A 19,918-nucleotide genomic window follows, 5' to 3' on the forward strand; every position below is an offset into this window, starting at 1 on the left:
TTTTATCACCTTTTGAATGGATAACAAATTTACTGGCCTTTTACATTAACTCATTGCCCTAGATGTTATATTAAGGGCATTAAATGCTGTTTAATTTAAAGAAACGGTCCTCTTCATACTAGAAACTGCAAATGGGTATAATGCAAAATTTCTCTCTCAAAAATTTTTCAGTTTTATTTAGTTCTCTACTCATTTTTTGTGTTTCTGTGTTTTACAGTGGTGCAGTTCTTCATTCACAGACTGCAGGTAGTAGTTCGAAATTAGCGCTACACAGAACTTGCTGAAGTGAGAGACTGTCAGGTGTTGTTTTTTTCTCACATGTGAGCATTTCATGTGGGAACTATAAAATGCCTCATCCTCTCTGTGTTTTGTAACAGAGAATAACATTGAGTCCCTTGTGTTTTGGTTTCCTTGATCTACTGACCGCTCATTTTACAGAGAAGCTGACAGCTAACATGTCAGTTATTTTCAGATATCAGTCTCTGTCAAAATCAGAAATCCCAAGAAAATAAACTAAATGTAGGATTATAAATACATGTGAAATCTGAGCTGTCATCGCTCTCAAGGATTTTCCATTGTGGCTGCTGAACTATTTTTAAGCTAAGATTTCACAGATGTTTAGGAGGAATGTTTAGAGAGTAAAGCATTTCATTTTTTGTCGGCTGAAGCGTTCTTAAATTTAACCTATTTGTAATTGAATTTATTAATTCCATTGCACCTGATTTGTCATTCTTACTTGTTTAAATAGAATTACACTAACAAAAACGAAATTTAGTGAGCCTACACAGTTCTCATATGGCCGGAAAGCTATTATTTCATATTTTCAGATACACTCAATTATTCAGAAGAATAAAAGATGAGACCCCCTGAAACAATCCTCCTTGTTTGTGTTCACTCCAGTGCTCAGAGACCAGCACTGGATCTCTATTGCTCTAAGCCACAGAGAAGCAGAGCAACAACTGTCCTCCACATTATCTTCCTGCTAACCAGTAGTTTACTGCATGCAGAACTGACAAGTCTGATTTAAATTAGAAATCTGAATTATGATGTAAATTAGGAATATTTCAACCAAAATGTTTGTTAATTTCATTTTACCTTATTAATTCATATAACTGAATACCTCTTTTTTTTTTTTCTGATCAAGCAGAAGGATAGCTACACATTTTAATGAACGTAAATACAGTCTGAATATACTTAGAAGCCTAATTTTTCTGATTGACGATTTTTCTCCATGAGAATGGTGACCGATCCATTTCCTGTGCCCCAATATACTTCAATTTAACTTGCATTTAGTATCAACTTGCATTTGGAAGGAAACTGGATTCCAATTGAAAATACGCAAAAATGTCTCAGAATTACAAGATCATATATATTCACACTGACAATGAGTATTCTTGTGATTTTTTTTCTCTCATTCAGGCTCAGATTGTGAACGAATTAGTTATATTGTGAACGAATTAATTTTAGTAATCTCAGTTTGTGAACAAAACTTAAAGTAAAGAAGTAACTTCTCTTAATCCTCAGAAGAGGCTGCAATTATCATAGTAGGTCTGTGGTACCCTGCAGCCTCCAGGTACTTGGACAATGCTCCGCACCACATTTACAACTTGAGTACTTTTTTTTTTGTGTAATAAATTATTAATTTATAATAGTGCCTTAGCTCTCAAAATAAATTCCCAAACTTCAGATCCAGATGAATATATACTCAGAGTAAGAAATAAAATATACTTGATTTCCAACAAAATGTCAAATGTTTGTATTTTGGGGCCTCATCATATTTTCCGTGTAAAGGAAGACAGGGCTTATGGCTATCAGAAGACAGGGCTTATGGCTTAGTTATATTCACCACTTCTAAATTGTTATGATGGACAGTCTGGGTGGAAAGTCTGTGAATTATGAAGAACGGTAAGGTAGCTAATGATTGTTGCAAGCAAAGACCACACTTCCTGAACAGGTCCTCAGGGGCAAAGGGATCAACTAACACAACACGCTTCCCTTTCTGTGACACATGAATCAGTGTTCACCAGTAGTATGTTGCATCACTGTATCTTTCCAAAAGTGTGCTTCTTGTGTTTGGAGTCCTGTGCCTTTATTAAAATAAAAGAAGTTTGGCAGTCCTTTGTATGTTTCAAGCTACTGTAACTCACCGGCCTTACATTCACCGCCCACAGTCATCAAACTACATCAGAAATGAGGTCATACAATTGACCTTGGCACCTGAAACACAGATTTTAGGATTGCATTTATGTCTCTCTATGTATGAATGGATTTGGTATGGCTCATATTACCAGGAGAACTAACTAACCTTATTTTTTTCCTACACACTGCTTCACACACAAACATGCACATGCTTTTACTTGAGAGATGCTCAATAACTTAATGCTAAAGTTTTCTGACCCTAAGTCACTATCCATCTCAGGATAGACCGATAAACAATTGAAACAGCTAAGAGTTTTAAACATCTGCTCTCTGGAGAACACATCAGAATTCTGCAAATGTCTGTGTGGCAATGAGTGAGATAAAGGTCTGTGTGCTACCATAGGAAATAAATGTTGCTCATGCTGGCTGCCTACAACTGTGAACTTCCTTAGTATGCTGGAAGAAGTTGTTTTCATTCATATGGAATCTTCAGTTATGAATCCATCTCTAGGTCCTTCTCCTTTAAAATGCAATCAGAGAAGAGGGCAACTGCCCTCCTCTTTTGTAACCGAATATGTTTCAGAGCACTCAGAGACTCAAATCTTCTATCACTATGAGAAGACTAGAGTCCACAATGCACTTGTTCTTTCTTTTAAGACTGGATAACAGTGTTGTGAAGTGTTTAAGAGAGGTGGACCAGATGGGAGAGCAAAACTTTTCTTGATTAGTGTAATCTTGGAAGTAGAGATGGGAAATTTCCAGCCCTACCATATACATAATTTCTGTACCTGCTGTATTGTTATTTTTAATAGAATACATAATCATTATTAATGCATTAAGGTATTAATGCATAAGTTCAGTTATTAACTCATTTATCATTTCCTAGTGCTACTCCCCTAAGAACATAGTTTAGGATACTTCTTTTAAGACTGTACAACATAGACTACCTGTTACTTATACCAAGTTAGCATTAACCAAAGAAAATTTCTCATTACTTAGTCTGAGTGAAGAGATTCACTTTAAGAGAGACATCCATACATCATTTAGAAGTGAGATCTGCTGAGGCCCTCTCCTCAAGTGGCACGGAGTGCCTGGATTTCTGAGTCCGAGGCTCCCATAGTGGACAGGATAGCTGGAAAATTCAGAATTGCCTTGCATTTTGATCTCTATTCAATAATCTCGTTGTGAAGGAAATATATGAAATACCTTTTCCTATCTTTATGTTTTACTAAATGAAACAACAGTCTGATCTCCTGCCACATTGTGCTCTATCAGAAAAGATGCCATAACAACTAAAACCGCAAGCTCTGAACCACTGTGGTCTTAGACAAGTATTTGAAAGAGTGAGTACTGAGGCACTCTATTCTCCTGGCTAAATTCCAACTGGTCAAAAACAACATTACCTGCTTGAGTCTCCTTTGTAGCTTGAAGGTCATCCTGAGCCTTTGCAATGCAGTCTGCTCTGGCCGAAGAATGACATCTCTAGTGTAGGTTTGATTCCCTTTCAGAGAGTGAAGTAGTAACAAATGCCTGAAACAGATTATCCAAATAGTAATATTCTTACATAGCAAGTAGTTTTCAGACATATTCTTAATTGCAATTTGGCAAATTTAGTACTAAAATGTTGTATTCACTTTCACAAGCAAATAATTTTGTATATTCTTACAATTAGCATAAATATTTTTGCTCCCCCTGCAAATATATTCCTGACAATAATCCAAGACAGCAACATAAATTAGGAAACTAAACAAATGTAACTTAATGTTTGTAGTAGAAAATTTAATGAAATATTTCCCTGCCATTAATAAAGCTTAAAATTAATTAAATATACGTTGCTATATAAATACATTGCACACTGAATGTTGCAAAATGAAAGCCAACGTCAGAATTATCAGCACCGATGAAGAGGATGTTACAGTATTAGGTACTCTGAAAGAAATGCCTTGCTGAAACTCTGAATATCTTTTCTCCTCCTTGGGCGCTAGAGGTCACCAGCGGTATAGACACGAGGAACAGGATTGGTTTTATGATCCTCAGCAGTACAGACAGAGGCCTTATCCTTCTCCTGTGACTTTGATTTAAGTTGTTACTGGAAGTCCTTCGGCATCTCAGTTTTTTTAAGAGTGAGAAGGTTAATCTATTTCTTTCAAGCTGATATGCCTCAGATGTGTAACTACGTATCTAACTGAAAGGGATGTTGCCTATGGAAAATATGATTTATTCGTGCCTCTGATACTTGAGAGTTCTTTGGCTGATACCTGCTGTATTTGAGCTCTGAGTAATGTTGTTGAGACAGAACCACAGAACACCCAGCAGAAACACATGCTGTTTCAAATGAAACAGCATGGCCCATTTCAAGGAAGAAACAGTGCTTCTTTACTGGTTCCATGTGTGGTGTGTGAAGGGTTCACTGAAGCAGAACATTCAGAACACCAATTGCGTTTTTTGAGAAAGAGACCACACCATCTTTTAATACATTCAGACTTTCAGTTTCTGAGTGACACAATGCCAAAAGTCCCCAAGTCCTCATGCGTGCACGGAGGCTCAGAAAAACTAAGCAATCCTTAGAGAATAAATATCTATCTTTTAACCTCTAGAAGATGCAAATTTACTTAAAAAATGTTTATCAGATCAACTGCAAAATTTAACAACTGCTAAATTTATATACTCTATCAGCTGCTTGATACTGACAACATCCTAAATATGAAGCAGAGGTGTTTGGCTTTTTTAGCAATGATTCATTTTATAAAAGCACTGAACTGCTAAAATGTAATGACCATACTACTGCAATTATAGGGATGGACTATAATCAAATAGAAGCACCTATAAAGTCTTCTCGGAACACTGGAAGTTCTACCCGTTTCAAACATCAACTCAAAGATTGCTCTGTCAAAAGATTTCATAAAATTTTGGATATTAAACCTGTCACAGATTGAAACTTCGGTAAGTCTATTGAAACTCTAAGCCCTGAAACCTAAATTAAGTAGCAATACCACACAGGGTTTTTTCATGCCTGCGTTCTTCACCTAGGTTTCATCTAACTTCGAAGTGCTTTTACTTTGAGGAACAGAACCTAAAGAATTTTTAAAGCTTAAGCAAAGCTAAAAGTTAGGCAGGCAGAGGAAATATTACCTTTGAAAGAAGTAAAAACAACTAGACACAGTATGCTACATATTTTCACTACTTTGTTTAAAATAGCATATTAGAGTACTTAAAACGCTTCAGATCTATGTGTTATTTATGATGCTGTAAACACACAGAAAAGCACAAAAGTCACATTTTCCACTGTGCCCAAAGAGACAAATGTAAAATTACAGCTACAATTACAGCTATTGCATCCCCTAGACTTCTCTACAACTTTCTGGAAAGAATGTGAGAGTACACGTGAATATCATCCACATTATATACATCCCTGTATTTGCAAGACACAACATAAGAACACTACAGTATACAAGTTAATGTACTACTTATGATCAAAGACAACAGGGAAGACAGCTCAGCTCAGCAGGGAAGTCTATCAAGGGGCTGTGTGAAGCTTTGTGAGTCAGGCTGTAGATCTGGGACACAGAACTTGGGGGAGGGTCTTGCAAGCTCCTGCAGCTTCTTCTCACGGGCTTTTTGCCCTTTCTCATCCTCTCCCTTCTCCCGCTAGCCAAGAGAAAATGTCATCTGAGCATAACTTGAACATAATGTGGCTTTACTTGAGCAGCGCCGTGCTTGTGCCCAACTCAAGGTAACTCTTATACATGCATGGGAAAGAGGATGAAATGCCAGTAACAGCTAAGAAATATGTCTGCATGGGGATTTCACCACGCGACAAATCTAATTGCTTTCTGCTACTTTTGCACAACCCACCCATACAAAGAAGTATCAGTACATACCAGATATGGTCTTCATTGCCTGCAGTATTTATTTGGTAAGTCTGAACTGCATTTGAATAAACAGAATTTTTTTCACTTAGTCTATTCATACAAAGGCTGGTACCATTGAAGGAAGAGAGTTACATTTTTGATTTTGAGATGCAGCTCTGCAACAGCTCCACAACATGATAATTTTCAGCTGGATCAGTTTCTTGCTGCCTATACCCTGTAGGCAGGGAAATCTGTGTTATGTTGGTACAAATGCTGGTGATGGCACAACACAGCAAACAAAAAGAATGGATGGGGCCAACTCATTTGGCAAAAGTCTAAATCAGCTTGACTGAAAAGTCATAATTGAACAGAAGCATGTAGCTTATGAATATGCCTTTGAAAGACAGAAATTAGCTCCAAAAGATGTGAAAATGGGCCTTAAATTTCATCCTTCACGTGAAACATCTAGAGGTGTGGAGATTCAGGACATACTATAAGACTCATCCCCCAATTTTGTAAATGCGGGTCTCAATAGAGGGTAAAGGTATCAGCTGCAGCTATGTGACTGGGTTTAAAGAACCAAAGGCTTTTTCTTTGCTGATCTAATGGAAGCTTTTGACATTTTTACTGTAATAATTCTCAGCAGATTGCATATTTGTTGAATATATGTAGGTCCTGGAAAAGCTCTTCTGTATTTACATAAACCTACTATAAACAAGGCTCATTTACCTTCATCCACCCATCATATAGCTCTGGAACTAGAGGAAGTAAATATTAGACCTGGCAAATATAGTATGTTATGCCTCTGGTACCTTCCCATTTTCTTAACTTTCATCATCTTCCAAAATTATGCTTCTGTTTCAATTATTCAGGTTTGTTTTTAATTTTTTTTCCTCCTAAAAACATCTGCTTGTTTAGAAAGCTCTGTTCAGTTGAAAAACAGCATTCTGATTAGGAGAATATATGCTTAAACTGTGAAGCCACCGTGGTGAACTCGCAGATAGGCTGCACTTTTCTGACTCTTTCCTCTTAGTATCTGAAACAGCTTAAACCCTCACTTGTTTCCACAGTCAAACAAATGTTTCCCATTTCTTGGCCTTGCTTTACCCGCTTTGTACTAATCTCACTGAGAAAGTTCACTTATTCAGTCATTTGTGGCTCCCTCAATAGCTCGTAAGTAGCTCCCATCAAGTGGGCCTGGGTCTGTGTTCATGAAGAGGCAGCACCGATCACCCTCAGCTCATAGGAACCTGGCTGCTCGCAGTTCTTATCCATTAGAAGAATAAGAGAATAAGAGCAGCGTAACTTTGGGCACGCATAAATTGCTTAGACTGGAGAACAGAGTACACAGCTCTGCAGCATCGGGGAGGTTTACAGAAGTGGCTTTAGTGCTCCCTGTGTGCTTTGTTCACAAACCTCAGCATACATCTCCAAAGAAAGTTGCTGAGGTTTTCCACCAGTCTTGTGCCACACTAGGAGTGAAGTTAACCATCATGGTTACCTTCGCTGTCAGAGTCCCTGTAGTCAAGCCAGGAATGAAACTGCAGGCTGATATTCAGCTATCCTGAGACTGTGCAGTTGCTGGACTTCAACAGAAATCAACTTGTAAGGCAGAGGCTGTTGGTGGGGGAAGGGACAGCACTATATCCTTGGCCACCCACTGCCTAGAAAAAGTCTGGCAACAGGGTTGTTATTCTTGTTCCATTGGCAATCATGGGACTTCTGCTAGACTTGATCCTAAATGAATGCATTTTTCTGACCCAGAGTCCTTTTATGTGGCTCGGTGTGGAAAAGTGCCATGGTATTTGTCACAAAAAGTCCTCGCTGGCTAATCTGTTTTTAGGATTGTTGATGGTTTATAAATTAGAATTATTAGTTAAACATTGCTCTGTGTGTGAAAACTCCTAGTACAGACTGGGGCCATAGGACTCACATGGAATCACCTTTGTATCTATGGCAAATCATTCTGACACAAAGGAAAGAAGGTGAGCAAAGCAGAAACAGAAGAGTACGCAGGCATTTACCACTGACTTGTACTCTAATATAGCTTAGTTGTTGTGCTGGCCACACAAATTTTATACATCATTTCCAAAACAAAGTGAACTTACTACATACTGAAGTCTTAGCAGGTCCCACTTAAATATGCTATATGCTCTCTGTTTCCTGACTGATGATTTGAAGACTACAGAGGTAAACCTGGATGAGTATCTAGTTATCTTTAATTATAGGACGAGTCTATCAGCAGAGAACTGGCTTGCTGTTTCTGATATGGGATGCCCACCCCACAGTTGAGCTGACAGAGGCATAAGGTGGTGAGGAACTTTTCCCAGGTGCATGTCCATAAATCCCAAGCAAGGGAAATTCTATTATTGACAATAGACTGACATAATGAGACAATGAAATATGGCTGGCACTTACACATGTCCATGTGTTGCTATGCTAACCTGCCTTTCAGATGTAACACTGACAGATTTTTATATACCTTTTGTACTGCAAACAAACTCATTTATCCAGTTAACATGAGTATAATCACCTCTACGTATATCCAGTGCTCCAGATACATATTTGAGTCTTGAACCTTAGAACACTGAAAACAGTGAGAATGCCTTATGTCATACAGACTGTTATTTTTTGTCATTCCACAACTGGCTGAGTTTTGGAGCCCCTTTGCACATTCTCTGAACAGGCCTTCTTATATTAAAATGATCTTGGTGAAATGTAGAGTTTGTGGTGGTGACAAAAAAAAAATATTAATTTTTCAAGAATTGGTTAATTACTTTTGAGTTTTTCCTTGCCCCTAAAATTCAAAAACTGAAACTCAGAAATGGAAATAGATGGAAATGCAGAAGAAAAAGACCACGTGGGTTACTCCGTAAGCCTAAAAAGTAAGCTGCTTTCAACTGGATACTCTTTCAAAGGGAACGTGGATCTCCTGCAAGTATCACGTGAAAAACTGTTCCTTTGGCTATTGGTAACCAGCTTGTGGCATTTTTTTTTTTTACTAACAGACTGATAAGTTCTTTATGAATAAACTTTGTTTTTTGTTTTTTTTTTTTGTCAAAGCCACAAAAAAAAAAAGTTCAAAGCTTTGAATGGCTTATTTGACCTCTAGTTTTAATGGTGATGGAATCCAAATTCTGTACATTCCACTCCTATTCCAGGAATACTAACAAATAATACAATGTGCAAAACAAAGGGCAAACCTAAGAATCAAATACGGGGAAAAAATCCAAACTCCTTTCTACCAAGACAGAGTTAAACAGCCAAGAGTAACTATGCTTGCTGTTCTCCCCACTCTATTTCATTTAAGAACCTACTAAATATATTTGCTTTGATATGTATTTCAGCCAAAGGTTTTTACCCTCTTTTCTTTTACTAGGTAACCTGAAATGTTTTATTTGTGTTTGGCAAAAGATATTAGAAAGATAAGAAACATTTGTATAATTCAGACTTGCATTAGAGCAGGAACAAATGGCAGCTGCCTAGCACTTAAGTAAAAATTCTCCATTAAGCTTTCCATGCATTTCGGCATGCATATGTGTGCATAAAGCGTGAATATATATAAATAATAATATATATACACATAAGTACATAATATACAATTCCTCTGGAGCATTTGATAAAGCTGCTGATAAAAGCAAGGCCACAAAACTAAATGAACAATTTGTAAATCTGTTCTGGCAGCCTTCCTTGTCAAAAAATGCTGGGCAACTTCTCATCAAGAGGAGTACTGAAGCAGTGATGAAGAGGGTCTGAGCCATCACCTCACTATGCAGCAAGAAACCTACACTTTCTAAAATCCTTTTTATTTTGTAGGTAAAGAAAAATCCTCAGAACTATCTCCATTAAGACGGGAGATCAGACTTCTGTGGGGGAAGGGAAGGGGCTGATGGTTAACACTCAGGAATCAGAATTGTTGTGACTGTCAACTCCTGCAATTTTTTTGTTTAGAATAAACACTTATATGAAAACATCACCTCAACGTTCAAAAAATCAGACAGACTTTAGAAGTTATTATCAAAAGAAACATTCAGGGAATAAATTCTAGAATATAACCATGCCATTGTGTTATTCCGATGGGAATCCTATGTGCTGCTCTTGTCCCCAACATGTCTCAGACTAATAGAAGAACTAGGAAAGTTTCACAGCAAGGCAACAGTAATAGCAGGTTCAAAACACACACAAGCACCTGATATTTTGACTGCAAACACCAAAGTCAGCCATTGTGCGGAAGTATATAGTGACTTAGAGGAATGTTTAGTTTTATTACGTAGGACTGTTTCTATATTTGGTAGTTAAGCTTTTTCAGATGATAGAAAAGGAGAGTGTTAAGAGGAAGAACTGCCTTAACCAGTATGGTTTTGACGTACTGACACACAACTAAGATAATTATTTCCAATGCAAACTCAGCTTCTAAAACACCAACAAGCATTAAAAAACGAACAAAAAAAAAAAACCACCCTGAAGTATGATCAGCAGTGGTATCATTTAATGTCTCCCAATTAACACTCTTGGTTCCTTGATATCAAACTTCTACAGGATATGTCTGTGTAGACTAGAACAAAACCTGCTGTGTAAATAGGGGACAATGATGTGTGAAGTTCAGCCAGTCTTGGGGTACCAATCTATCACGTGTTCAACCTTGTAAGTGAACATGTCAATTTGCACCTAACTGAGGATAAGAACTTGTACATTTGTACTTTTTTACAGGTAGACTTTGTAAGCAGCAGATTTTCAAAGTGTTAACAATGTGCAAACAAGAGATTTTCAATCACAAAGCTTTATCTCAAAACAGTGAGCATGTAAAAACGACAAACAAAAATGTAAAGCGATGAAAAAATGTATACTCAGACTATAGAGATTTGACCACCACAAACTGCAGTTTACAATAACAGGTGGTATTTACCATGTAAATTTATTGAAGAACTAAAACAAACAGAGCCTATAAACAGTTTGGGGATAAACCTACGATCTTCAGTTTGTTAAAATATTTCCTAGGTTTCTGTTTTGCTTTATCTTTATTGGTTTAGTTTTCCCCAGTTTAGCTCACCTTGGTTAGACGTCTAAGTTAACACCAGGTTTTTCTGTACTATGGACACAGCTTAAGTATCAAGGTTAGTGGTGATTAACATAGCAACATTTTTCCAAGTATGGCTAAGCCCATATGTTCTTTTCTTTCCCCCTTCTTTCTCACCCTCTTTCCTCTTTTCATTTATACATAAAATCTAAGGCAGAACCAATGTAGAGAAGCACAAAGAATGTCATGACTGGACAGAAATACACTATATCTGCAAGAAAGAAATTACTAAATTTGACATTAGTTGCAATTCCGTAAAAGCCACTGCTTCAGTCATGGTTTAATACTGTTTACAAGAAAAGGAAAGGAATGGTCAACATATGTTGTGGAAAGAATGAGCGGCACTGGTGGAATGGGTATCAGAGATCATGTATATTGCTCATCAGCAAGACATCTGTTTTCAACTACGGAGCTCTTATTCAAGAACTGCTGGATAAAGTACCATTATATCTAAATACCATTGCTAGCTCTCATGACAGTCACAATTTCTCTAAATGTTGGTCCTGTATTCCCGCACTAGTAACGTGTATGTTTCACTGATGTCTAACTTGGTGTTACTGCTACAACATTTCAGCCATCACACCAGGCTAAGCCAACATGACTGGGGACATCACTGGTCTAAGTCTGATTAATTTAAATACTGAAATTAGAGCAGGATAGATAAGAAACGTTAAATCTCTGAAGACAAATTAACCCATACAACCTTCTTCCCTATTTTGCTAAAAACAGTCCTTGTAAAATACTTGTAAATGATTGTACAACAGTCTGAATTTTATCTGCATATTGTCACTGAACTGGTTTCCTGCTACATATGAATTTTTAAAACACAGAAAAAATCAATTAAATATCCTTTGAAAGGACATTGAGATGCAATGCAGTCCAAATGCAAATAAGCTCCAAATGCAAAATGTTTCTTTTAAAGATTATTCACTGTTACTGGGTGGGAGGGGATGTTTATATTGCAGTCTTACCCCAAAAGGCCACCACATACAATGTTCTGACTGACTTTAATAGTCGTAGTAGGTGCAGATTTATGATTGGGTGTGAGGATGTTTCAGTCTTCACCTCTTCACCTCTTATTAGCGCTTGTCTTTTGCTTCCTTGCCACAGTTTAAGCAGTCCCAGATGCTCTTCAGTTCCAAAGTCCCCCTCTAGCTCTCATGAAAACAGAAGAAAAGTATGTTGTGGAGCATACTGCATGTGGTAGAGATGGAGCTGGGGAGATCACAGAATCATAGAATAGCCTGGTTTGAAAAGGACCTCAAAGATCATCTAGTTTCAATCGCTCTGCTGTGGGCAGGGTTGCCAACCGCAAGACCGGGCTGCCCAGAGCCACATCCAGCTTCGCTTTGAATGCCTGCAGGGGTGGGGCATTCACAACCTCTCTAGGAAACCTGTTCCAGTGCATCACCGCCCTCTGAGTGAAAACAGAATCACAGAATGGCCTGGGTTGAAAAGGACCTCAAAGATCATCTAGTTTCAACCCCCAGTGATGGAGATGAAGAGATGGATTCTCTGTGAACGATAGACTGATGTGCAAAGGATGCTCTAATCTCACTGCTAATATCAATGTAAAATCTAAACTTACTCAAATATACAAAAATACTCAAGCTTAATGCTTTAACAAGTAGAAGTATCTGCAACAAAACTCAATCCATCTCCTAGTAAGAAATTATAAGTGAAGAGATAATACATATTAATAGCTTAAATGAATGAAAAATTTATAAACCCTTAAAAATTAAAACAATTACAAATTTTCCTCTGCTTCAGGAATGAATTCAAAATTACAGCAATTAGATCTGTTATATTTTCAATGATAAGGATTAATAACACTACGAAGTTTCCCTGTAGTACAAAAGAATCAAGGCTAATGCCATTTTATTTAAATGCATGGGATTTACTTTATCCTAAAGATGTCATTTAAAAATACTATTTACATTGCTCTAAATCTGGAAGAGTTTCCTAGAAAATGTCTTAGGCTACAGTAATGCAGATTACGACACTGAAAAATGGATATAATTCTCTATGGAGATGAATATACCCTTCTCAGAGTATTATAAATTTTGAAGTTATGAATGATACTTTCCACAGCGCTGTGGTAAACAGGAATTTTAGCTTACCATATTCGAGCTGTAATTAAGAAAGAAGGTTTAGTTTCTTTGTGTCTTTCAATCTCAGCCAGAAGGACAAGATTAATATACAGATACACAACCAGCTCTCCAGTACTCTTTTTCTTACTTGCCAAAAGTCACTCCATTTTCTGGCAAAGAAACGGTGTCCTTTATATTGTGGAGCCAGAGACTGTGCCTTTAATATTACTATTAAGGTGGCATACGGGAAGCAATTAGATAAGATGATGATATATATGCACCATTGGTATTCGGTTTTGAAACTCCTTCAATTTTCTCTAATCAATTCTCTACATCAATAAATAAAAGCCACAACAACAACAACAAAAAACCCTTTTTCTTATTAGACTGCCAGAGATCCTAAAATCTAGTTGATATCTGTTTCCAATTTGTCTTTGTGGAAAGGAGGCCAAAGAGTTGCTTTTCTTCCTTTTTGCAGAATGCAGCCAAAATGTAGTCTAACCTGGGTGCACCCACCCACACTCACCAGAATATGCATTCTAGCCATGACTCAAGTTAATAAATTTGATTAGCTCGCACAGTACTTCAAGCCAGCAGCCCACAAAGCAGGTTCAACCAATACCTTTGCTTCACTCGCTGCTCTCAGCAGACCACCAAGGCTCTAGTTTGTATTTTTTAAACCTGGGTTAAATTGTGGCATAACCACAAACCATTGTATGCGATTAACAGTGGGGTTCCAATGACTGACTGACAAACAAAATCTTAGCACACTGAGTCTGCTTCTCCCAGTAGTAAACACATGTTATTAATGAAATGATTCTAACAGGCTACACAATTGGAAGCTTTTTTCTTGATTGACAGACTATGATTTTTCTAACAGGCCAAACAAAGAAGGCAGAAAGACTACACTTGTATTTTTCACTTTGTGAAGTAAAGGCACAACAAATAATTTCTCCATTCAGTTATAACGTAATGGAATGCTTCTCTGGGCAATCACTGAATGATTGATTACCTCAACACATACTCTGTTACTCAAAACAGAAAGGAACAGTGTTTTTAAAAAGTACTACCATGCAGTCTCTGCTGCTTTCTTTTCTCTGCTGTCCCACTACTCTGTCATCACTGACGTATCTTAGCATTAGACAGTTTGACCACGCTTCCCCACCTCAAACAACGAGTGGATGAACTACTGATCCAATATATCTCTAATGGCATAATTATTACCATGATTGTCATCACAACTTTCAAGGGCCATAAATTAAACCTACAACATCTAGGCATGGGATTTAGCTAGATACACGTCATTTTGTTAGAAAAAAAGAGATCAGTTTTCATAAGATTCAACATTTCATTTCACAGAAGCAAGATTTCTTTCATGTAAGTGGTTAGAGAGTATCTGTTACAAGTGAGTCACTGGCATTTTCATGCTTTGCTGTTCTCCCAGGATGTGGCATACAGCATGCTGAACTGTCTAAATTGCTACGGTCAGGACAGAAAAGGGTTTGGTCGGTCCCTTATTTATTATTGACCTCTCTTTTGGAGACTGATCTCACACCTGGACAATTTTGCACGCTTCTTGGGCAGAGAAGTTATTTATATATATTTTTATTTTATAGGAGGAAACAGAGACCTAGAAAAGGAAAGACTAGATGGAATGAAACAACAGAGGTGCAGCCAGGCAAGACTGTCAGGCTCAACTTTGCCTTACTCTAACGGTCCATGAGAGATGACACGGGCACCCTTCAAACAACAAGTGAAGATTTTCCTGAACGATTCCTGTAGTCTGATATCTACTGCAAGTTTATACACCCACTTGTGTTCTTACTGTTCATGTCGGAATATGATGCTTATTCCTCTTCATCTTTAAGAAGTACCAAACCCAGAAAGACAGCAGTCTCACTGATGCTGTTCAACATCTCCTTTTTGTGGCTAGACTGTAGCTACAGGCTTAACCTAAAAGTTCTCTTCATATTCTGCTCCTGAGAATCTCTACTCCCAAGACAAGGATAATTGCTCTCCAAATGGAACTTCAACGAAAGAGATAAATTGTTTTTACCTGCTCAGTTACTTTTGCGTTATCTTTTGTCTCCTTCATTAATAATGGAGTGATAAAAAAGACTCCTCTCACCTTCCACAGAGAAAGGCTGAATGGCAAAACAACAGAAAATGAGTCAGCTGTAAACTACCTTAAACTCTGTCCAGCCTCGACTGCATTCAAGGCACCTTTGTATCCCTAACAGAACAGTGTATTCTAAAGTAGGGTGACAACCCACACATTAAGCCTTAGAAGTTAACAAATAATTTTCTCACACCTTAACTTGGTGAAACTAACTTCAATGGGATTATTGGCTTAAATGAACTAGGATATATGTTGACGCCAATTTTCATTATTATATACTACAAATCATGCTAAAGGTATTCTGAGATATTGCCGAGCAGGGAATCTGGCATCTCAAAGAATGAGGAGTGAGAATATGAAGTCTGAGTTTTATTGTTCCAGCTTGGCTGGCTGTGATGGGGGCCTGACACTCCTATCATAAAGTACAGGCACATCCTGTTGTCAATTAGACTCACCGGTATTTTGTGGCAGCAGCACTGAGCCCCTGGGATGTTGTATAGTTTGTTTTGCTGTGTAAACAGTATGAAGTAATCCAGACAGTACAGGACACAGATGAACAGACAATGAGCAGCGTACTAAGTAAAAGAATAAAAGTCTGTGTGTGAGAGTTAGAGAATAAACAGAAACAACATCCCTGGGATATAATATCCACAGATCTGGGATCATGAAAAGTATATACAGAAGAAAGTTCAGGGACTAATTAAAATAAAGTATGCCCATTCTTTTTAGTCTGTGGATACAGTAGTAGACAAACAAAGTGCCGGAAAATAAAAGTTAGTTATTCAATTTGATTTTAGCAAACAACAAATACGATTTCCAGATTTTTTTTTTTCCTCTGGACCTGATGCAGAACCCAATCAATTCTTGGAAAAATTTTTTTTTCCCTATTCCTAGTTGTCAGAAAGCTTAGAATCAGGTTATAAAAACAAATCTTCATTCTGTATCTCTGTATTTATCTATATTGCGAATGTAAAGTATAAGAAGATTCTCAGAAATACTTTTAATTGACGAAAGCCTCTCTTGTTCGAAAAACCAATCCTACGTTGTATTAGAAAAACCTCTCCATTCATTACGCTAGCATAAACAAAACAGGATTGCAGCATTTAAGAATGTGCTCCTAAATCTTTCTCTCCTTGCAGATGCACAAGCATAGGATGTGCAGGAAAATTAACATCTACCGGAGCTCACTGATCAAAGAGAAGTTATATAAATCTACGTTTATTAACAATGTTTGTGTTTAAATAAAACTTTCCACAGCACACAAACATCAAAATATTTCCTTTAGTCCCTTGGCGCTCATTGTTTATGGCATACAGCACAGAATATGCTTTCCCACCCTCCCCCATTTATAAATAGTGCTTCACTGATGGTGGTTTTCTATTATCAGTTTTACAACAGAATGTCATTCTGACTTTGAAATTTCTAGATAACTGTGGAAAAAAATTGCATGGTTTACTGTTTTGAACTGAAACTTGAGAACCAGGACTGCTGGTTTCTGTTCCTCTCTCAGTCAGCACTTTACTGTGTGACCGTGGACAGGTTCCTCATCTTCCTTGCCCTACATTTTTCTGTCTGCTATTTTCCATATCCTACACTCAACCTAACTCGGAGTGGGTGAAAGCAGTTTTCTGGAGTTGTCTCCCATGGCTTACAGTAGAACTGAAACTAATTTACTCATAAAAGACAGGGATAGAAATGATACTTTTTGCTCAGGTGAAATGTTTTGTAGAGTAAAGACTACACAGGAAAGACGACCGAACTAACAACGTGAAAATCTCCATGCACCATTCAATAAATCCTTGATGAGGTGTGGGAAACGGAGATGTAGAAATGCACGGTAAAGAAAAGAATCCAGCAAAAAGAGAGAGAAAAAGATCCAAGAAGGTACAGTAAAAGTGTCCTTCCTCACAGAGCTAAATAAAGGAACATGTCACTCCCTCTCTTCTACCTTCACATACTGTTTCCCACTAAAATATGGAAGAGGGAAAATAAAACTGTAATTGGAAATAAAAAAAGAGTAGAAAAGAAGGAAACCATACTAAGCAAGGATATTAACAGCTAGGTCAAAACATCTGTATAGCTAATGTTTGAGAGTCAGAAACAGCAGTCAGGGAAGAGGGGTTGAGAAGAATATTCCTGACATTACAGGAAAGTTTCCTTTAAAATTTACAGGGAGCGTCTAGCTGGCTGCAGGCTGGCTTTCTGTTAGATGAACAGCACAACCCCAGGATAACCTAGCAGTGCTGGCCCTTCTGGCTCCTGCTGGCTGGCTTCTTGCTACAGCCACAAAAGTCCCCAAACCAGCAGTCTGTGGCTACCGACTTGCTGCTGATCAGTTGATAGGATTCGGCAAGGAAGCTGTGCTTGAAATTTCTGATAGCTGCAGACAGCCTGACAGCAACAGCTTGGTCATTTCTCTGACAGACAGCACTAAAATTACTTGATAGGAATTATCATCAGTGTTTAAGTTCTTTTTCTCCCCCCTCATTCCTTCCTATCAGAAAGAAAATACCAGCTCGCCATTTGAGAAGGCCATTGCAAAAACAGTTGACATAGAGTAGACATCTGGATTTGAGGACCTTTCGTAGCCTTTCAGTATGAAAACTTCTGAGACCTCCACAACAAGCAATACTGCTGTAAAAACTGAAATCCCTTGCCTCACATTCTCACGTTTTATATAGAAATGGAAGTTTAACCTTCTAGAAAAGAGTGAATAAAGGATTACTATTCTACAAAAAATGAATTTATGGGGAAGCAGCGCACACAAACTAAACTTTTTAATTTTAATATCACACAAATGCTGCATAAAAATTAGATTATTTTATGACACTGTGAGCACTGGATCAGCTGAACTGAATTTAAACTCAGCTCAGCAACAGAATGATATCCCATCAACATGTCTGACAAGTAATACTTCATTTTCTGGCTCAGTACTACACTGTCTGTGAGAAAACAAAACTAATATCTTTGCAGACTGTACTATTCGCATATTTTGAAAGCGTGTGGTATTAATTTATCAGAAAGGAAGCCAGAATTCTTATACAAAATATCATCCCATTTTGATCCTAATTAAAACAAGCTGAGCCCCCAAATTTTAAGAACCAATCAGGATCACTAACTGCAAAAGAAAAATATTGGAAATGTACTTAACAAAGATGTCCCTTGATCACATGATTCACTTCTTCTTCTTCTTCTTTTTTTTTTTTTAAATAATTATCTACTCATAACACTAAAAAATTCTCATTTTCGACCAGTTCTATTTACTGTTGCACCGGATAAATTTCTGAACATGAAAATTAGTTTATAGTTTGACAAATGGCTCTCTTACTTCAAAGCCTTCCAGCAACCTCACTTTCTACGCCGGCATTATGCAGTCTTAGGGATTTCCAAAACAGAAGTAACGCTAGTAAATATAATATATATATATACATTTTTCACTAACGTGTGGATATGCTTATTTTCCTCAGTTTCTGGACTTTGATGAAAGTTTGCTCATACTGTTGAACTCTTTTAACAAATGATACAATACACTTGCTATAGGACACACTTCAATTAAAAAAAAACCACACCATTGAAATGATTAGCAAGTTTACTACGTTACCAACATCAGAAATTGAAAGCATTCATCAACAATTAGTCTAGTCAAGAGACATAGTTCTAAAGTACAAAATTGCAAGCTATGTCAAAACCATACACTGTGCAAGATCCATGTTTGTGAAACTTGAGCCAACTAAAAGCATAGTAGCAGAGCAATACAGCTCTACAGAAATGTTATAGTTGGCTCCCTACGGTACGTGCCTTCACTTTGCCGTTAAAAGAAATAAAATTTCTATTAGCACAGGAAATAAAAGTTGATGACAAATTTACCAGCTAACTGACTGCTAACTCAGGTTAGATATTCTGTAAACAATAGTGCTCCTAAACACTGAATGATATTTTTCACTGTGAATGTACTCTATCAGTTTTAATCCTACATAAAGCAGATCTATCTAGATGTAACTACAAAAGCAGATACATCTCATGCTCTTCACAGACACAAAACTCTTGGCAAGCCAGAGGTGATCTGCTTGGTGGTAAAGGCAGAGAAGAAGCGTCTTCCCCAGTGTTGAGCTGCTGCACCCCTGCACACCTTTGCAGCTCTAAACCTTCCTGATTTAACTCCCCGCTGAGGACATTCCATATGACAGGCTTTCCCCTAAAGATTACATTCCAGTCCTCCTCCTCCTCCTCTTTCTGAGATATAATCATTTGGCCAGAAAGTACAGTAAAGGAATAAAATTCCAGCAACATCCAGAGGAGGATACAGCAACATAAAAAGGGAACAAAATTCATGAGTCACTGCATACCCTTACTTATCTGGCAAAATTCCTCTGAGGTTGTTCCTAGGGTGAAGACCCATATGCAGATGAGTACTGGGAAGTAAAATTGCTTTTCACTGTTTTCCTCCTTCAGTGCTGATTTTTTGTCACTTGTGCCTTCCATGTCACTGCCCAGACTCTGTATTAGCCTGTCAGAGAAATCAGCTCAGTCAGAGCTCTCCCTGTATAACCCTTAGGCTCCAGGGATGGAGTTACAAGCTGTTTGTCTATCATTTACCACTTACTCCAGAGGAATCCAACTGTACAGACAGATGTTTGGCTTG

The 19,918-nt window shown here is 37.6% G+C and overlaps 1 long non-coding RNA gene across 1 annotated transcript in view; it reads right to left on the bottom strand.

The window, feature by feature from the left end:
• Nucleotides 1-15,241: 15,241 nt before the first annotated feature.
• LOC136048661 (uncharacterized) overlaps nucleotides 15,242-19,918 on the bottom strand; it is a 72,616-nt gene continuing 67,939 nt past the window's right edge. The window contains exons 3-4 of the long non-coding RNA XR_010622209.1: nucleotides 15,732-15,851; nucleotides 15,242-15,301 (exon numbers count right to left, since the gene is read on the bottom strand). This is a non-coding gene — a long non-coding RNA (uncharacterized LOC136048661). The remainder of the gene's footprint in view (nucleotides 15,302-15,731; nucleotides 15,852-19,918) is intronic.

Source organism: Cyrtonyx montezumae, unplaced genomic scaffold (assembly GCF_038088225.1).
Source record: "Cyrtonyx montezumae isolate F1298 unplaced genomic scaffold, pur_monq_1.0 scaffold_2, whole genome shotgun sequence".
NCBI classification, from domain to species: domain Eukaryota; kingdom Metazoa; phylum Chordata; class Aves; order Galliformes; family Odontophoridae; genus Cyrtonyx; species Cyrtonyx montezumae.